At 42.9% G+C, this 17,377-nt stretch overlaps 1 protein-coding gene across 2 annotated transcripts in view; it reads right to left on the reverse strand.

Annotated features, from left to right (window-relative positions):
* Window positions 1–17,377, reverse strand: part of MB21D2 (Mab-21 domain containing 2) — an 82,938-nt gene that overhangs the window by 59,313 nt on the left and 6,248 nt on the right. The window contains exons 2-5 of one of the 2 annotated variants that reach the window (XM_053952325.1): window positions 16,178–16,280; window positions 15,722–15,807; window positions 14,387–14,469; window positions 6,579–6,692 (exon numbers count right to left, since the gene is read on the reverse strand). The gene's annotated coding sequence lies outside the window, so the exon portion shown is untranslated. Of the gene's footprint in view, window positions 1–6,578; window positions 6,693–14,386; window positions 14,473–15,721; window positions 15,808–16,177; window positions 16,281–17,377 lie in introns of both variants that reach the window. The other variant, XM_053952324.1, reaches the window with a different exon arrangement.

The raw sequence follows: 17,377 nt of genomic DNA on the forward strand, positions 1-17,377 counted from the left end.
ACAAGCGGCCGCGCGGGCTCAGCCCCCGCCCGCGGCACCGCGGAGCCGCCCGCCCGCTGCCGCGCCGGGGGGTGCGCAGCGCAGCGCAGCGGAGCGGGGGCTGCCCGCGCCGGCCGGGGCCGCGGGGGGGGATTGCTCCGCTGCCGGCGTCACGGCGGGCGGGTGCTGAGGCTGGAGCCGGACTGCTGGCTCGGGATAAAATCCTCTTTTTTTTAAATTTTTTTTTCTTTCTTTTTAAAGTTAAATTATTTTTAATTTTTTTTTAATTTTTTTTCTTTCTTTTTAAATTTAAATGTATTTTAAACTTCAGCAAAAGCCTTGTCTTGAAAGTGGATTAATAACTGGCTGTGAACTCTGCTCCTCCCACATGTTCCCAAAGCATTCTGTGTTTATTCATTTTTAGCTTCTTACGCTGTCTTGTAGGTTGCTTTATATATACATATATGTATATATAAGAAATTATTTTATGGTATGTCCTAGGAGAAATGACCAAGATAAAGTACAGTAACTCCTGCGCTTGAGACCAGCCCTGCCTCGAAGCTCCTGGGAGCCACATAGACAAAGAGTAGGAGGGGAAATGGGATCTCGGAAGACTTGCCTGAGGTCAAGTAGCCTGTGGCAAGGAGCCCAGACCTCTGATCTTCATCCATTTCTCCCATCGACAACACTACACCCTTTTCTTCTGTATATAATTTTAATGCCTTCTAACTTTTCAACCTGCAGTGGTTTTCTTCCTTTAACCTGATCTTCTGTGCCTTGACCCATCATTGAACATATACAGCATGATCCATTACATATCTTAGTGCATCTGCTGGCAGAACTGTCTGTCTTTCTGCCCAGGAAGTATACAAGTGTATTGGTTTTGTCTTCTGTAGGGCATTTAAATGCCATGCCACTGATGCAAACTACTCGGATATGTATTATCCTCTCAAGATTCTTGGCAGGAGACAAAGCTTTCAGCTCAGTCTCAGACTATGGTAAAATGTGTCTACCAAAATCAGGCATGAGCATTCAGATAAATAATTGGAAGATAAAACTAATCTCAGTGTGAAGAGGTTACAGGCGGATGTGAAGATGTTACAGGCTGGTTTGCCTGATACATTGTAAATACAGATGCCAGTCTTTAAATCTGAGCTTAGGGATGTTACTTAGTTCCTCTGAACCATTACCTTGATCAGAAGTGGAAGTTCAGAAGAAGGGTAGGTTTGGACCCTGTAACAGAAACCACAAACCATTCAAGCAGAACGCCTGATGCCTCCGGCTTTGTCCTGTAGCCACTGACACCGTTTTGGGCACTGATATGCTCATTATCTAAGAAATTATGTCCCAGAGGTACAGGCAGGAGTGTGTGTGTGCCCTCTGCTGGGTACACGGGCCCCGTTGTGTTCAGACACTGTTCACAGCCGACTGACACACATTGACTTCATTCACCATCCGAGCCTTGCTGATCAGGTGCCTTGTCACATGAACCTCTGACTAGCACCTTGTCTGACTTTGACCAACTCTCCAACCTCCTCTCCTTTTTCTCCCTCCCCAGCAAAACCTACAGAAAAACAAAACAAAAAAAAAAAAAAAAAAAAAAAAAAAAAACCAAAAAAAACAAACCAACAATTAACTGATAGCACTAGCACAATGCAGGATCTGACTTGCAGAAGAGCAATTAGCAGTGTGTAGGCCTGCCCTGGGGGATTAGTTCGGCTAGCCCGGCTCAGCCCATGTCCTCCACGCTAGGCTGCTGTGGTCACTGCCTGTCTGAGCACTCGGGACCTCTTGCCTCCTGCCCCTGCCAGGGTCTGAGGGCCCTGCTGCTGTTTCCCTGCGGTGTTTCTCGCCGGGGTGACAATCTCATACAGGCGGACAGCTCCCTCTTGTGATAATGCTGCTCCCACAGAAGTCACAGTAGCTTCTGAACCCCAACCCACTTCAAGACCTGCCCTGTCCATCTCTGAACACCTCTAAGTCTCCTGTGTGCCTGTCATAACCATTTTTACCTGTGTGGGTATCCTTGTTTCCCTTTCACGTGGTGCAAACCTCCAGCAGCTCTGCCACATGCATCATTGGCACCACTTAGGCAAAGCAAACAGATCTTTTTATACCAGTTACAGTCTTCATCCCCAATCCTCCTGCCTCATCTTTTTCAAGCTGATGATCTCCACAAGCTTCATGGACCAGATAGCTTTCTTTCCTAACCATATCCTATTTGCTGCAACATATTTCAACACTGGAAGTTCCAGTCATTTCTTTATGACCATTTTGTCTCAGATTCTGTCTTTCAGTGGACCTCCAAATGGTCCCATCAACTCTCCACCCACGTCAACCATAGACTTATATTATCATTTTCTTCCCTGTTCATTTAACAGGTCTCAAACCCATTCAGTGACAACTTCATAGCTAGCTTTCATTGCCTGAATTCATGAAGCACCTATGGAAAACATGAAGTACTTCGGAAACAGCTAACACCAGAAGCAATGGCGATTTCAGTTTGTCTTTTTTAATGGCACATCTGCTTGAAGTTATAGTCACCTTCATACTTAGAGAAAATTTCCATTAGATCAGGCTCATAACTGCTCCATGCTTCTTGTTCATCTGAATTTGTTTTATTCCTGGTACCATACATTATTCAGAAATTGCTCAGATCCAAAAATTTGCTTCATTCAGTATGTCTGAGCTCAAACCAAGACTGTTCACCAAGAGCAGCATCAAGCAAGCAGCTTTAATTTTCTTCAAAAGTCTCTGACAGGTACTGCACCTCTCTACCTCATCTCAGTGCTAAGATAAATTTTGCTTCATGAAAAGCAGCTGTACTTGTAAAAGATCCTTCTTACCACCTTCTCTAGAAACCTTTGAATGGGCTTGGATTCCTCAGTGGCAATTGGCATCTGCCTCACCATCATGTGCTTGTTAATACCCTTGAAACTGCATCAGCTTGCAATTTTACCTCATCACATCAGTGTAATTTAAGATCTCTGAATAAATACACAGTTAATTCAAGTCTTACGTAAATCAAGCACTGGGGATTACTTGAGCAAATAAATGAGAATGAGATTGCAAGTAGTGTTGGCCCAGAGTTTTCTACCAAATCTTTTTTCTTTCTGAAATTGAACTCTGTGGAAAAAATGCAGCATTCTCAAAGCTCCTCTTGTGAGTATTATTTGGGACCTGGAAGGAACCTATGGCCTCTGCTGTGCTAGCCCCAAGACTTGCCAATGAGGACATTCACCTTATTCGGATAGGGGTTTAAAACCTGGATTACTAAACTGCTTCTCACCTGCACTAGAATCTGTACTCTCCCTCTCACATTCACCTTTCCTTTGTCCTGTGTGTTCTCTCTTTCCTTCAAACAACCTTCCTCTTTTCCTCCTTCAAAATAGACTTCCTCTTTTCTTGCAGAATTAATACCCTCTTTTCAGTGCCACTTCCAGCATTCAGAAATACATCATGCCACAGAGAAATGATGTGAAAAAGAAGAAATAACTATTCTCACTTCTGTAGCATGACCTGAGACCTCAAAAATCTTTTCACACTTGAATAGGCTGTCTCAAAAAACTGCTGGATAGCAAGTAAATATTAATACCATCATCCTAAGACCGGCAAAACAGTACTGCAGTAGCTATGAAGAGCAATTGGCCCAGGGTACCAAGGGAGAAAGACCAGGCAACTCATGGCCTGATGCTCAGTGCATTTCATTTAGGTGCTGTAAACTGTAGAGGGAATTAATTGGAGCAAGATCCAGAAATAAGATGGAGCCTGAGATACATCATCTTAGAATATTTCACTGCAGTTGGTAATTAGAGCATGATGAAAAATGAGCTAAATTCATCCCTCATTTCATGGAAATTGTACCCAGTTTTTTTATTTCAAAGTAGACTTCAGAAAGACCTCCCTTTTTTGTACTTAGCACCCCAGCAGCTGTAGCTCAAAGCTTCATGTGGCATGAGGACTTCACCAGGAACAAAATTGCTGACTGGAAGTGCTCTCTTTTCTCCATCTGGTGGCTGCAATTTCTGTTTGTATTATTGCAGTACCTTCTAAGCTGTCCAAGAGTCCTTTTTGCCTTGTGTTGCAGAAACCTGGTCCTGGCCTATAGAACAGGCTGTCTGTGCAGATAGAAGAGTGACAGAGCAGGGAAATGAGCTGCTCACATGGAGAGAGTTGCTCAGTGGCAGACCAAGGATCCTGCCGTGCCATCTTTCTCCCTCTCCTTCACTGGCTTTGTACTCAACTGTGCTCTTCCCATTGATAGCTGAATCCTGGCCAAGCCTTCTCCCTTTTCTTCTGCCTGTACACTTTCTCTGTGGGACCTCAATTCCCAGGTCTGCACCAGTCCCAGTAGGAAGGAGCCCAGACAAACACGAAACCTAGTTTCACATTAGTCAGGACCTCACTTTCATTGGACTGGTGATATCCTAGTGTACTTCAGCTGCTTCACTGCTCTTCAGATCTTTCCCTCCACTAGCAGTCCCTAATCTGGTTCTGTAGCAAGGCATTTTTGGGACTCCTGGACAGACCTGGAATGTCACAGAATGCCATGATGTAACCAAAGCACTCCTTGTGCTTCTTTGCGCCAGGTCTTCCCTTCCTTCCGATGCCAGAAACTTTGCCTGTATTTCATACACCCCCAAAATATCTTCAGAGCAACACTTACAGGTAGCAGTCTTCAGGCTCCACAAGGCTGGGATCTGCAAAAGCTGGGTTTAGTGCAGACTCAGAGCACACAGAGTCTTTCAGATGAAGTCTGGACTCATGATGTTTTCCTGGCTCTCTTGTCAAGTGGCATGCTTCAAAAGGGCAAGAGTCTGAGGAACTGCAGTCGCAGAGCCCCATCACAGCACTTCCAGGCTCTGGAGATCTGGAACTCGCAAGGAATTGGGCTCCTGTTTTGTATCCACAGTTCCCCCTTGATTTCCCCCATTTTTAGGGTAAAATCAGCTCAATTCTAATAACTAATGCCATGAACTCCATTAGTTTCACCACCTGGAACTGTCTCCACATGGGACATGTGTGGTCACACTAAATTGCCAGCCAAACTAGCATGGATTATACTCAGCTGTGTCCCTCTCCACACACCTAGTGTCCCCCAGGTGTTTCCCAGAGACAATGACAAGCTCTGCTTCCTCCTTATTTCCCCTCCAGGAACCACAGATTTTGTGTCTGTAGCTAAAACTCTGAATGATTTACATGCACAGTTTCAATATGCTAAGGATTATGTCAGGCCAATAGCATCCAGCACACACCACAATCTTCAGACAGTTTTAAGAAGGTGTGTGTTGCTTCCTTGACAGACTTAAAATTCTTCTCCAGGTTAAAAAAAAAAGCCTTCCCCTGTGAAGAGTTGTGATCTGCATCCTCCTGTCAGTAGAACACAGCATCGAGCCATCTGCATGGCAGAGGTGCTCATTAAAATTTCTTGAAACAATAGCATTGCATCTGTCATAGCCAGCCTCAAAGTACCCATAGTCAGGATGCTTAAAACATTTTCTAAAAGAAGAGCAGATGCTTTCAAGTAAGGTTCTAAGAAGCAAACCCCTGTTTCTCAACCAGCTTCAGACAGCAACTATTGAAAGTTCCCACGTGGATCATTTACTATCATTGCCTCAGTGTTTTGTTTTTTTTTTTTTTTTTTTTTTGGTTTGTTTGGGTTTTTTTGGGGTTTTTTTTTTGTTTTTTTTTTTTTTTTGGTTTATTTTTGTGTCTTTTTCTTTAGTGAAAATATACTGGTGATGTGTTAATCTCATTATTTTAAAGTGTCATTAGATTGTAGCCAGGCACCTTTGAAGATGATCTGAAAAACCTCATAGTCTCTAAGTGGCCTGGCTCAGGACCTCTTAAGCAATGTCTGTATAGGTTTCTGCTGCTCATTTCCTGGATTTATGTTAATTTTCTGTCCTTAGATTTATTTTGAAATTGGGATTTTCCCAAGCAGTAAAATTTGGATTCATATCTGAGCAGTGCTGAGTGTTGCAGTGCTGCACTGGAGCTAATGCTTTGGTACAAGGATATGACCTAAACATTAAATCCCTCATCAATGTGCAAATTTCTCCTACACAGTGAGCATGCAGATCTGGTGTTTGGGTTTGGTTCCATATGTAATAGATAAATTTTGGTGGGGCAGTTTGGGGAACACAAACAGTATGACATGCTCCTTTACACATCTATATGCATTATGTATAGCTTGTCTACTCATTGCTGTTGTTCATTTGTAGCTAATTGCTTGCATTACAATAATATCAAAACCCACAAATTATAATCAGGGCCCTATTGTACTGGAAACCAGATATAAACACAATGAAGAACTGGTCATTAGTACTTCTGTTTAATTTCCTTGTATGCTCAGAGACCTCACTCAGCGACTCTCTTCCCATCTAGGAGCTCAGAAATGTTCCCAGTGGGTCTGTGCCTGCAGTGATGTACAGACCCACAAGACCAAATTACACCATTTCTCAAGCCACCCCTCTGCTCACAAGGTGACTACCAGCAGCAGTTTAAGTTTTACATCAAATTCTGCAGCTCTTGAGCAGATTTCAACGCAGCATTTTACAGGCAAACTCAATAAAATAGCAACTGTGATGTAGACATACCTGCTACTTTGGAGCCTCCTAATGTACCAGTCTCTGCAAATCCCACATTGAGTTCACAGGTGGCTCAGTTCTCCAGGCCACTGTGTAATGGCCACAGCTGTAAAATGGCTGTAGCTGTAAAAGATGGATATTTCTCCAAGTTTGAAAACAAGAAACACTCCAACACCCAGACCCTTTCCTATGAAGAACACACTTCTTACTAGTTGTCATAAGGGTGTGAGAAAACAGAGGTTTGCAGGAAATGCTACAATTCCCTGTGGCAGCATCTACAAAAAGAGGAAAGCGTCCCTTGGTCATATGTTTAAAGCCAAAAGTCCCTTTCTTCTGCCTTTCCCAACATGATGCTTCCTGTTAGAATACCCCAGTCTGTAAATGATTGTCAAGCCACACTGACTCATATATCAATTTCCTTTTCATTAGCATGAGGATCTAATAGATTTCTTCATGTCTTTCTATAAAAATACATTAACATAAAATTAAATCCAAGAGGCCTGAGCTCTGTGCTGTATTTAACTGCCCTGCTTCACTAAAAAATCTCTCTACATCTGGCCACTGCAGATTTTTAAGAACTCGTTTTTTGTACTGTTGAGAACCAGCTTTCAGCACAGCTTTGGCTGATGCATGAGTTCATATCTGAGAAAGGGAAAATCTGAGCTGGATAAACAAAAAGCAGGAACAATCTATAATAACAAAAAAAAATCTCCTGCAATTCTTGTGACAGCCTGAAAATGTGTTAGATAAGACATTTTAGAGATCTATAATAATGTGTAGGAGTTTGTGTCCTGAACACAGGACTTGACTGTCACAAATGAAATATAATGAATGAATGGGAGGAGAGGAAAGGAAGGAAAATAAGGAAAATCAAGGTAATTGTGTTTTCATGAAAAGTATTAGTGAACCAGGACTTGGTCAGAACTGCAACACACATGAATGTTTTTTATAGCTTTAGTTCAACTTATAAATCCAATAACTAACATAATCTGTTTTCCACTTCCAGTACTGAGTGTGCTGTTTTCTGCTTTCTGCAATGGTCTGTATTTACTCTTCAGTGTTTTGTGTTAGCACCTGGCATATGAATATCTGCAATATAAATGGATTCCTGGAAAACGAAAAGCACCTTTTAATATGAGATTATCAAACGTATTTTGTCATGTGGACTTTAAATGCATGGGTATGCAGTGTTGGGGTATGCACAGGTATGCAATGTTGGGACACCTTTATAACATTTTCTTAATTTAATTTCTCTCAAAAAAAACCCCTCAGTATCCTTCAGTGCCAGAATCCCTCTGTGACTCCTGTGTGAAAGCTTGGCATGTTGTCACCTGGAAAGTCACCTAAAGTCACCATGTTTCTTCTTCTATCCTCACGTCTTTTGCAGAAACAAGCAAATTCTGAAGCTGCTGTTGACATCCTTCTTCTATTTTCCCTGCTGGGCACTTTTAAGGGGTGATTGAGGATAGATGCCTAGACTTTTTCTGTGACTTCTCTTGTTCCCAGATATGCAAACCCTTGCATGTGGCAGCTTTAACTGTACTGCTTAAACCCAGGATAACTCTGCAGCACACTTTGGAGTCAGGCACTGTGCAGCATGTTCCCCATCAGGTGATGAAATGACAAATCTGTTAAAAGCACACAACTACTCAGCAAGGTCTTTTCCTTCAAGGTCATATAAGAAGAGAGCAAAAGCAGTTAGCATAAACCAATAAAGGAACAGAAATGCCCATCAGAAATGGAAAACTCCCAAAGCAGATACTGTGTAGCTCTTACTGGTGACCAGGGGAATGGAAGAGGAGCTTCGTAGCACTCCCAAATACACAAAGCACCTGACAGTGCCCCACCACACTGCCATTGCGAGGATTCCTCGGATGCCTAAGCATATTAACAGTGAGACCAGATCTGTGTAGCAAACCACTGCACAACTAAGACCCAGTTTTCCCTAGGTTACAGTATTGATGTCTGTGAGGTGAAAGTGAGGGTGCCAGGCAGGGTTCAGGGAGTCCTTTTCTGTCAGTGTAACAAGTACTAGGGGAGAAAGAAACAGGCTATGTGCAGCACACTCTGCTCAGGAGGGAGCTGTGATTGCAGCTGAAAGACCTGGCTGCTGTTCAGCTGAAGGAAGTAAACAAGGATTTGATCAATTATTGCTATATTACACATGCAAACATGGATCCTTGAATACAAGCTTCCAGGATATGATCAAATTCTACAGTCACCTTCTGTGTTAGTTTATGGAGCTAATCCAAAGTAAAGCTCTCTGCATCTCCCTAAAGCTGCAGAGTTTAGATGGGAAAAGGTCTGCCAGTAGTAACTCCATGCAGAATGAAAACCTTAGCTTTTTTCTGCCTTCCTTGGCTATGTGATGCATTTTCAGAGGGTTATAAAGATGATGTCCTGTAATTTCATGCAGTCCTTTTTCCCAGAAACCAGATCACTGGTCTCTGCTGTCTATTTTTGCTCTTACTCTAATGAGTGTGCATTATAAACAAGGGTGAATAGCATAACAGAACCCTCTGGAAATATTTGTAAATAAAAGGCTTTTAGAAACCTTTCATAGGGAAGCCCTATAGACATTAATGGATAGTGAACACTTTTCTAGAGGCATTGTTATTCCACTAGTCTGTACAAGTCAATAGCAAATTATATTCTTGCTATCAAATCCCAAAGGATGATTCAGAAAACCATTACAAAGGATCTAATTCTCTGTAATTTTCTGCAGTAATTAAGATAAAAGCCTTTCAGGGTCTCCTCTATTACAGTGCGTGGGATTTTTCCACAGGAAAACAAATGATCAGTTTAAATTCCCCCTGGTTACTTAAGCAAAGTAAAGCCAGTAAATAATGAAGGTTTATTAAGATAAAATTTCCTTGCATTTCTGTGGGAAATTCACTTAATTTCAGGAGACACTGAGGGCCAAGCATTAGGTTCCCTGTATGTGATTTTATAACAGGACATCAAACTCCACCTTCTGCTAGAGGCAAAGAGTTTCAGTGATTTGGCCACATCTTCCATTTGGGCTGGCAGGGAAGGGATGCTCTGTGGAGGCATTGAACACAGCAGCAGGTGCCATTCCAATAGCACAGGGAGGCTCCGTGTAGCAGTGAACTCAGGGCTCTGAGAACCCTGGCACATCTGGGGAGCTGCAGAGTGCAAATTGAAACACCACTCATGTTTTCTCCCTCGTGTGCTTGGAAAGCTATCTGAGGACAGAGACACTGCATCTAGAATGTAGGACTGAGTTCCTGTGAAACCCATGTGGTTTTTTAGCCCTTGTCTCCACATTTGCTGCCTCAGGAAAGGCACTAATGACCTCTGCAGGGAGCTCAATGCAGAGCCTTAGGAAGAGGTCACACATAGAAGAGAAGAATGAGACATAAAAGCCATGGTGACATATCATAGAGCTTAAAGGCAAATATCACTCCACTGCCATGCTTTGTTGGAGCTCCCTTTGTGAGGTTGTGACCTATAGTTTGGACTACATATAGCTGAGGTCAGACGTTTATGAAATCCTGACCTTGATGACAACAATAAGAGCCTTTTCACTGACTTTTCTGGATTTCTGGTGTGAGAGATTTGTCCATAACTCTATTGTAAGTGTGGTCCAGGAAGTGCCCTCTCTGCCCATCCTGATGGCTTTTCCTCCAGCCTCCTCCACTCCACCCTTCTCCTCCACCACTCTTTGAGGCTGACAGTGAACTGCCCACAGTAAAATGACAACAGTAATAGTTTCTACTGTGGCATTTCTCATTCCCAGATCCTTTCAGAGCCAAATGTTTTAATATCACTGGCTTTTACATGCAGCTTATACCTAGTTCTTCCTTGGAGAAGCCAGAGCCAAAGCTGGGTACAGAATATAGCACTTTGGATTTAATTGTCTTCACTAAGTCTTGTACCTGTATCTTTCCCTGTCTCATTACTGCCTCCCAGACACAGTGTGAAAGGAAGATATTCCTGTTTCCAGGAGCGATGACAGGCCCCAGCTGATAATACAAAAGGTCATTAGGGGCTAGTAGGTCTGTAAGAAATCATCCCTTACCTTAGCAAAGAATGAAAGCCTGCAGAAAATGGCTTAGCAAAGATGTTCGTCACCTCTGCTTCCCAGTGGGCATTTGGAGGTGTTGGATACACTCACCAGTTACAAGACTTCCTGCTGGAATTGCTGCATCAATTAGCCACATGAAAATTTTCATCCTGCTCTCTCCACTTCAAACAGATCTTTCCTTTCAGTATGCAATGCTCTCTTCATCTTTATTCCAGAGTTATTTATTTCATCTGGTGGCACTTTGCAAAATTTCCTGACCTTGATACTTATTTTGCCTCCATGTACCAAAGTGTGACTTTGATAACGTCACTGTCCTAACCACTCTAAATTCTAGCCACTTATCAGTAAACTTAAAGTAAGTCACAATAGGTTCAGAAACAGATTACTTAAAAGATAAATCTTCAACTGTCAGACAGATCACCACCTCTAACATTAAAAAAAAAAAAAAAAAAACATTAAAAAGAAAAGTAGGATTGTCATAGTAGGTAGCTAACTCCCTTCTGAGGGGAACAGAGGGCCCCTCAGATGCTGGGTTAGGAACTGGCTGGATGGCCGGGCCCAGAGAGTCCAGCCTGGTGCTGCATCCAGCTGGCAGCCTGTTACTGGTGGTGTTCCTCAGGGGTCTGTGCTGGGGAGCTCAGTTCTGTTCAATATTTTTATTGATGACATGGATGAGGGCATTGAGTCCTTCATTAGTAAATTTGCAGACGACACTAAGCTGGGAGCGTGTGTCGATCTGTTGGAAGGTACGATGGCTCTGGAGAGAGACCTGGAACGGTTGGATGGATGGGCAGAGTCCAATAGGATGAAGCTTATAAGTCCAAGTGCTGAGTCCTGCATGTTGGCCACAAAATGCAGGGGTTATCCCCCTGCTATGCTATAGGCTGGGGACAGAGTGGCTATGCTATAGGCTGGGGACAGAGTGGCTGGACAGTGCCCAGGCAGAAAGGGACCTGGGGGTACTGGTGACAGCCGGCTGAACAGGAGCCAGCAGTGTGCCATGGTGGCCAAGAAGGCCAAGGGCATCCTGGCCTGTATCAGGAGTAGTGTGGCCAGCAGGAGCAGAGAGATCATTCTTCCCCTGTACTCAGCACTGGTGAGGCCACACCTTGAGTGCTGTGTCCAGTTCTGGCCCCTCAGTTTGGGAAGGACGTTGAGATGCTCGAGTGCATCCAGAGGAGGCAATGAGGCTGGTGAGAGGCTTGGAACACAAGCCCTGTGAGGAACAGCTGAGGGAGCTGGGGGTGTTTAGCCTGGAGAAAAGGAAGCTCAAAGGTGACCTTATCACTCTCTACACCTTCCTGAAAGGTGGTTGTAGTCAGGTGGGGGTTGGCCTCTTTCTCCAGGCAGCAACTGACAGAACGAGAGGTCACAGTCAAACTTTGACAAGGGAAATATAGGTTGGATATTAAGAAAAAGCTTTTTACAGAAGGAGTGATAAAGTACTGGAATGGTCTGCCCGGGGAGGTGGTGGAGTCATGATCCCTGGATGTGTTTAAAAAGAGACTGGATGTGGCACTCGGTGCCATGGTTTAGTTGAGGTGTTGGGGCATGGGTTGGACTTGATGATCTTGAAGGTCTCTTCCAATCTAGTCATTCTGCGATTCTGTGATCAGTGCCAGTACTGCACAAGCAAGTAAACCATAAATCTTCAGAGCACCACTACAGAATGTCACTGTACTACTCCAGAGACCAAAGGAAAGAGACCACTCTCTGAATTAGCTGATTTTGCTTTTGATAAATTTAATGGCTTTTGCTTGATATTTTATAAAATTACTGTAATTCATGAATGGTGCTTCTTCTTCGTTTAACACCAGGAGAGTGGGGAAAAGGACATGACTGAAGGGATTTTCATTTCCTCTAAACTAAGTGGTTCTCTGGCCTTAAGCAAGTCCCTACACTGTGGGGGCCTGATTGCCCACTTGCCAAGCAGGAGCATTTGCAATGAAGCTGAGTTAAGAGTCACTGACCTTCATTCATAAAGTCCCTTCACAGTTTGCCTATCTTTTGAGTTCTTGTGGAAGTCCTCTGGGGGATCTTGCTGTGGCTTTTGACCACAGTGGACTTAAGAGTGCTCTGAACCTCACTGCTAAAACTGGAAGATTCAGACCATGAGAAAATTTAATGTGGCCAAAAACTACCACTAGTAATTTCTTTTCTACATTAATTTTGATTAGGAGTTTGCACAAGGCTACAAAGCCCTCTTTTCACAATGAATATTTTTCCATATTCAGAGTGACAGAAGTCAAACTGCACCAGTGTCTTCAGAGTTTTCAGGGGACTTGTTTTATCTAGCTGTACAGTTATACATACCATTCAGCTGTAGCCAAACCATAATAAATTATTTCCTGCTATTTTTACAGACAGGTGTTTTGTTCCTATGTGACAGTGAGTCCCCACATTTTCAAAAGCCTTCTGCCCATAAGTGGTTTGCCTTCCTGTACAGTGGATGCATACAAGGGCTCTCTCACTACTCTTTGATGAGATTTTTTTCTGCACACGTCTTTTAGCAGCCCCTTTACATGAATGAATTTTATACAAACAAAATAGTTTCAAGATTCTGAGCTGAAAAGCACTGTGTAGGTGCCTAGGGTTATTTTCAATTAACAATATCTAATTCCAAGCATACCATGAATCACATTTTTCTTCTTCCTTTAGAGCCAACATGTTAATCCTTTGAAACAAAAATGGCTGCATTTTAATGAGAGTTTAAAGGGGTGAAAGTTCTGCTCTAGTACACTGAGTATAAGAGAATATTTTCGTGATGCATATCTCCCATCTACTCACTTTAATTTTCAGAATAATATCTGGAGAGCAGCCTGTTTTATCTCTGGGCTCTCCCCGTTCACTCCACTTAGCTTTCACTGTGTGTATCACAGTTAATTTGAAGTTGATATTTGCTTTTCCTTATGGGCACGAGGTTACAATAACATCAAAAAGATTACAGTGTTGTCCTCTCCAGGTTGGCTTGCACAACATATCTCAGAGAAGTATTAATTATAGTTGTGTTTTTATACTCTATTTCCATAAAATTAGAGTATAGAACATAAGAATTAGAACATAAGAATTCCTTGTTGGATTAAGTCCTGAGCTGAAGACGTGCAGTATTAGCACATGAAAGCCTCCCAGTGTCTGGCACAGACCCCATGTGGGTCTGCAGTGGGTTGGCTCATGTCTGTCCTTTGGTGATGGTGAAGCACTGTAAAGCAGCAGGCAAGGCTACCAGTAAGGATAGGAGAGAAGTTGGAAGCTAAGAAGGAAATTTCCTATCCCATTCATGCGAGGCCAATACCTTGTCCACAACCCCTCTCTGGTGTGATTTTGTGGCTTTCATAACCTGGTTCTCTGTTGCTTTAGCCAGTATTCAAGCCAGGAGTGTGGGGGGAAAACGAGGTGTCTAAAAATACCTCTGTATGCCCTTTTCCCCCTTTGTGCTCAGCTCTAGAGCTGAGAAGTCCAGGTAGCCGTTTATGTTGCAGATGGGGAGGGGTGGAAGTGCCCATGCAGAAGATTTTTCCAAATACTTATTTCTTATCCCCAGAGCTCTGAGCTGAAGTAGGTGAAGCTGGTGGATGACACCAGACACTGGCTGTGAGCCCACTGTGATCAATTCAGTGCAGAGGTTTGTGTTTCCCACTGATGTATAGACAGCTACAATCTGACTTCAAACAGCATTTTGAGCTAGGTAAAACTGGCTTCTTTTTATGGGAAAAAGGAGATTTGAGGAAGCCTGTATAACATTACTTCAAGCCTTGAAGAAAAAGCCTACCTTTAGGCAGAAAGTCAAACTACATGAATCGGGCATCTCACAACTTCCTTTGATTACTCTGATCAGGGCATGTAAACAGCATGCTGCTAGAGGAGAAGAAAATAAAGACTTTAAGTAGGAAGAAAAAAGGCTCTAACAGCTGCTCAGGAATGAATAAAATAGACATAAAAACCAGCAAAATATTATGGGTAAAGCTACAACGAATCATCCTGGAGCCAACCCAGCCCAGGTACTGAGTTGCCACCCACTGTATTGTCTCTTACAGAGACAAGCAGAGGTGGGCAGATCCAGAATGCAGAGGTGTTATGGAACTGGATAGACAGCTGGCTGACCATGTTTTGGCTGCAATGCACAGTGGCTGGTATCTCTACCTATCCATGCTCTCTGCAGGTAATTTAGCCCCTGATTCCTCAAGCTATCCTTTCTCAGTTCTGTTCAGTTACTGTCAATGAACAGTGACTTTTTAGTTTGCTTTTTAAGTATATTTACTCAACTTCCAGCAGGAAAGGTGTAATAGAAGCTGTGTCTGCAGCATGCCAGGAACGTGACACCGTAGACTGTGTATTAAAGTCAAAAGGTTGGTCAGTCAGTCAGCTTCTGTCCATCTCTGTAACACCAGCACATTTTACTGTAAAATTTGGAGAGCTGTCACCAGTCCTCCCCATATAGACCCCTACAATGAAAATGTCATGGGTAAGATAAATTTTATTTTCTTGCTGGCAGATTTCCTTAACTACACCAGTTTGCCTTTTCTAACCAGTCTACAATATGTTGGGGCATTCCATGCAGTGTGGCTTCCTCAAGCAGATCTATGTGAGCCTGCAAGAGTAAAGTTTTAAAGTGGTTTATCTGTCTGCTTGAGGGTGCTCCATCCCAGAAGGGAACAGTCAGCAATGATGCATCTCCAGTGAAAGTGGAGGGTGAAAAGAGGCCTCCAAATTTAAAATACAATTTTGTGTGTGCAAACCCTTGCAGATGCAAGAATTTTTACCTGCCTAGTTACCAAAATTAGGGATAGGATGAACTGTAGCTATAATGATGAAGTAGACAATGACAACACAAGAGCACCTGCCAGTCTTATTCTTATCCAGGAGCCATCAGATATTCTGTAGTTATATGTGATATGTGAACATGGGATAAGTGGACATATCCTCCATTAACAGTCTGATGAAATTTTTAGTCCATTTTGGATTATAGATGAATTTACAGCCTCTTGCATTATAAAAAAAACCCCATAAAATCTCATCCCTTCTTCCACTAGATTTAAAGATGGGCACAGTTCTCTCCTGGACTGGTTCATGGCAGTATCTCCCTGCTTCACTGCCGGGTCTGTACCTCTGCAATTTCCTTCTTCTGCCACATCCACTCTCCCTGGCTGCAGTCTCTCCAGAGGTGACTGATGTCACTCATGTCCGTATCAACTCAGGACAGGAGACAAGCGGTAGACAGAAAAGGACAATGTGTTAATATGCTTATTTGTAATGGTGGCTGAATTCTCATGGTTCATTTAGACAAAAGCAAAAGAAAATTAATTTGCTAATGGAAATAAACTCTACAGGCATAACAGAGAGCTTGCAAGACCTGATCCTTTTATCACTGAGGGATTTCAGATGCAATTTTTCTTGAGTTCAATAAAATTTCCTTGGTATTACCAAGGAAGATCAGGCCTTACTTTCAGCATGCTGTTTAAAATATACATGAGAATTCTCCTCTCCATTGTGGCAGAACAAAAGCCATTCTCACCACTCTAGCTGGAGAAGCTTTGGGCCAAAATGCATGTTAGCGTGTTACCTCAACTGACTGATTTTCTTTGCTGCACTGATGAGCAAACTAGGAGTCATCAACTTCAGCACATCACAGGAATCAGAGCACCTGTCCTCTTGCACTCTGTGCTCTGCATGAGATGAAGTAAAAAGCAAGTAGATCAGTGCTTGTGAAGCAGAGCAGCTAAGTGAGCACTGCAACAGCCTTGCAACACCCCTGGCCTGGCCTGGCCTGGCTTGACCACTCCCTCTTGACCCAGATTTACACCTCTGCCAATTCAGGTAATGAACATCAGTTCAGAGTTTCTACTCTCTGCTAACCAACATCTTCACTAACAGCAGAGACAGCTTGCTCTTAATAAGCAGGCAGTCGATTTTATTACTTTCATGGAGTGAAAGAGAAACTGGAAGGAAGACAAGAGTGCAGAGCATCACTTCCAGACAATGTTTCAGCATATTAAGTGTTTAACAGCCATACTGGTTCCCATACTCCACCAGTACTACTGCTCATTTCGATTCACTTGCTGCAATGAGCTCCCTTGGCTGTACAAGGGTCTGAGACTTTGCTTACTGGGCCAGTAGTGAATACATAGTTGCATTCTTTAGCCATTTTCTTTTTCCAAAAGCCAGATCAGTTCCCTGTTCTTGTTCTTAGCATGGGCCTCAGAAACACTTGCACTGATATAATTAAGTGGGTAGGCGGGATGAGATGTAGGCCATGAGTATTCCCTAGATCTCTGACTTTGCCACACCTTTGGAACATAAAACCCTGCCCCATAATGAAATCTCAAAGGGTAAAATTCACCTATACACAGAAGCCTAGCACAAGAGCAACATGCAGTTTTAAAAGTCTGATTTGTTCTTAAATATTGTTCATGTCAGAAATGTTTAGTTCTAGTTCACAAGAGCTGGTTATAAATTCAAACTTTAACATGTCAGATGCTGTGACAAAAAAGCATAAAAAAGAAAAAAAGAAAATAAAAAGTAGGATCTCTGCCTCAGAGAGCTCTCACACAGGCATGAGTCTGCGAAGAAACACAGAAAATGACAGATGGAGAGTTCTGCAATCACATTCACCCAGCATCACATTCCTGGTGTTGCAGGAAAGGGGACTTGCAAAAAAGTGAAAATCACAGGTTTATTTTATTTTTCCCCTTTCGTGTGGAAGGTCTATAGAAATATGACATTTGTATCATCCATCCAGGCTCACTGGCATGGTTTCAGTGAC

The sequence above is a fragment of the Vidua chalybeata genome, chromosome 10 (assembly GCF_026979565.1).
Source record: "Vidua chalybeata isolate OUT-0048 chromosome 10, bVidCha1 merged haplotype, whole genome shotgun sequence".
Classification (NCBI taxonomy): domain Eukaryota; kingdom Metazoa; phylum Chordata; class Aves; order Passeriformes; family Viduidae; genus Vidua; species Vidua chalybeata.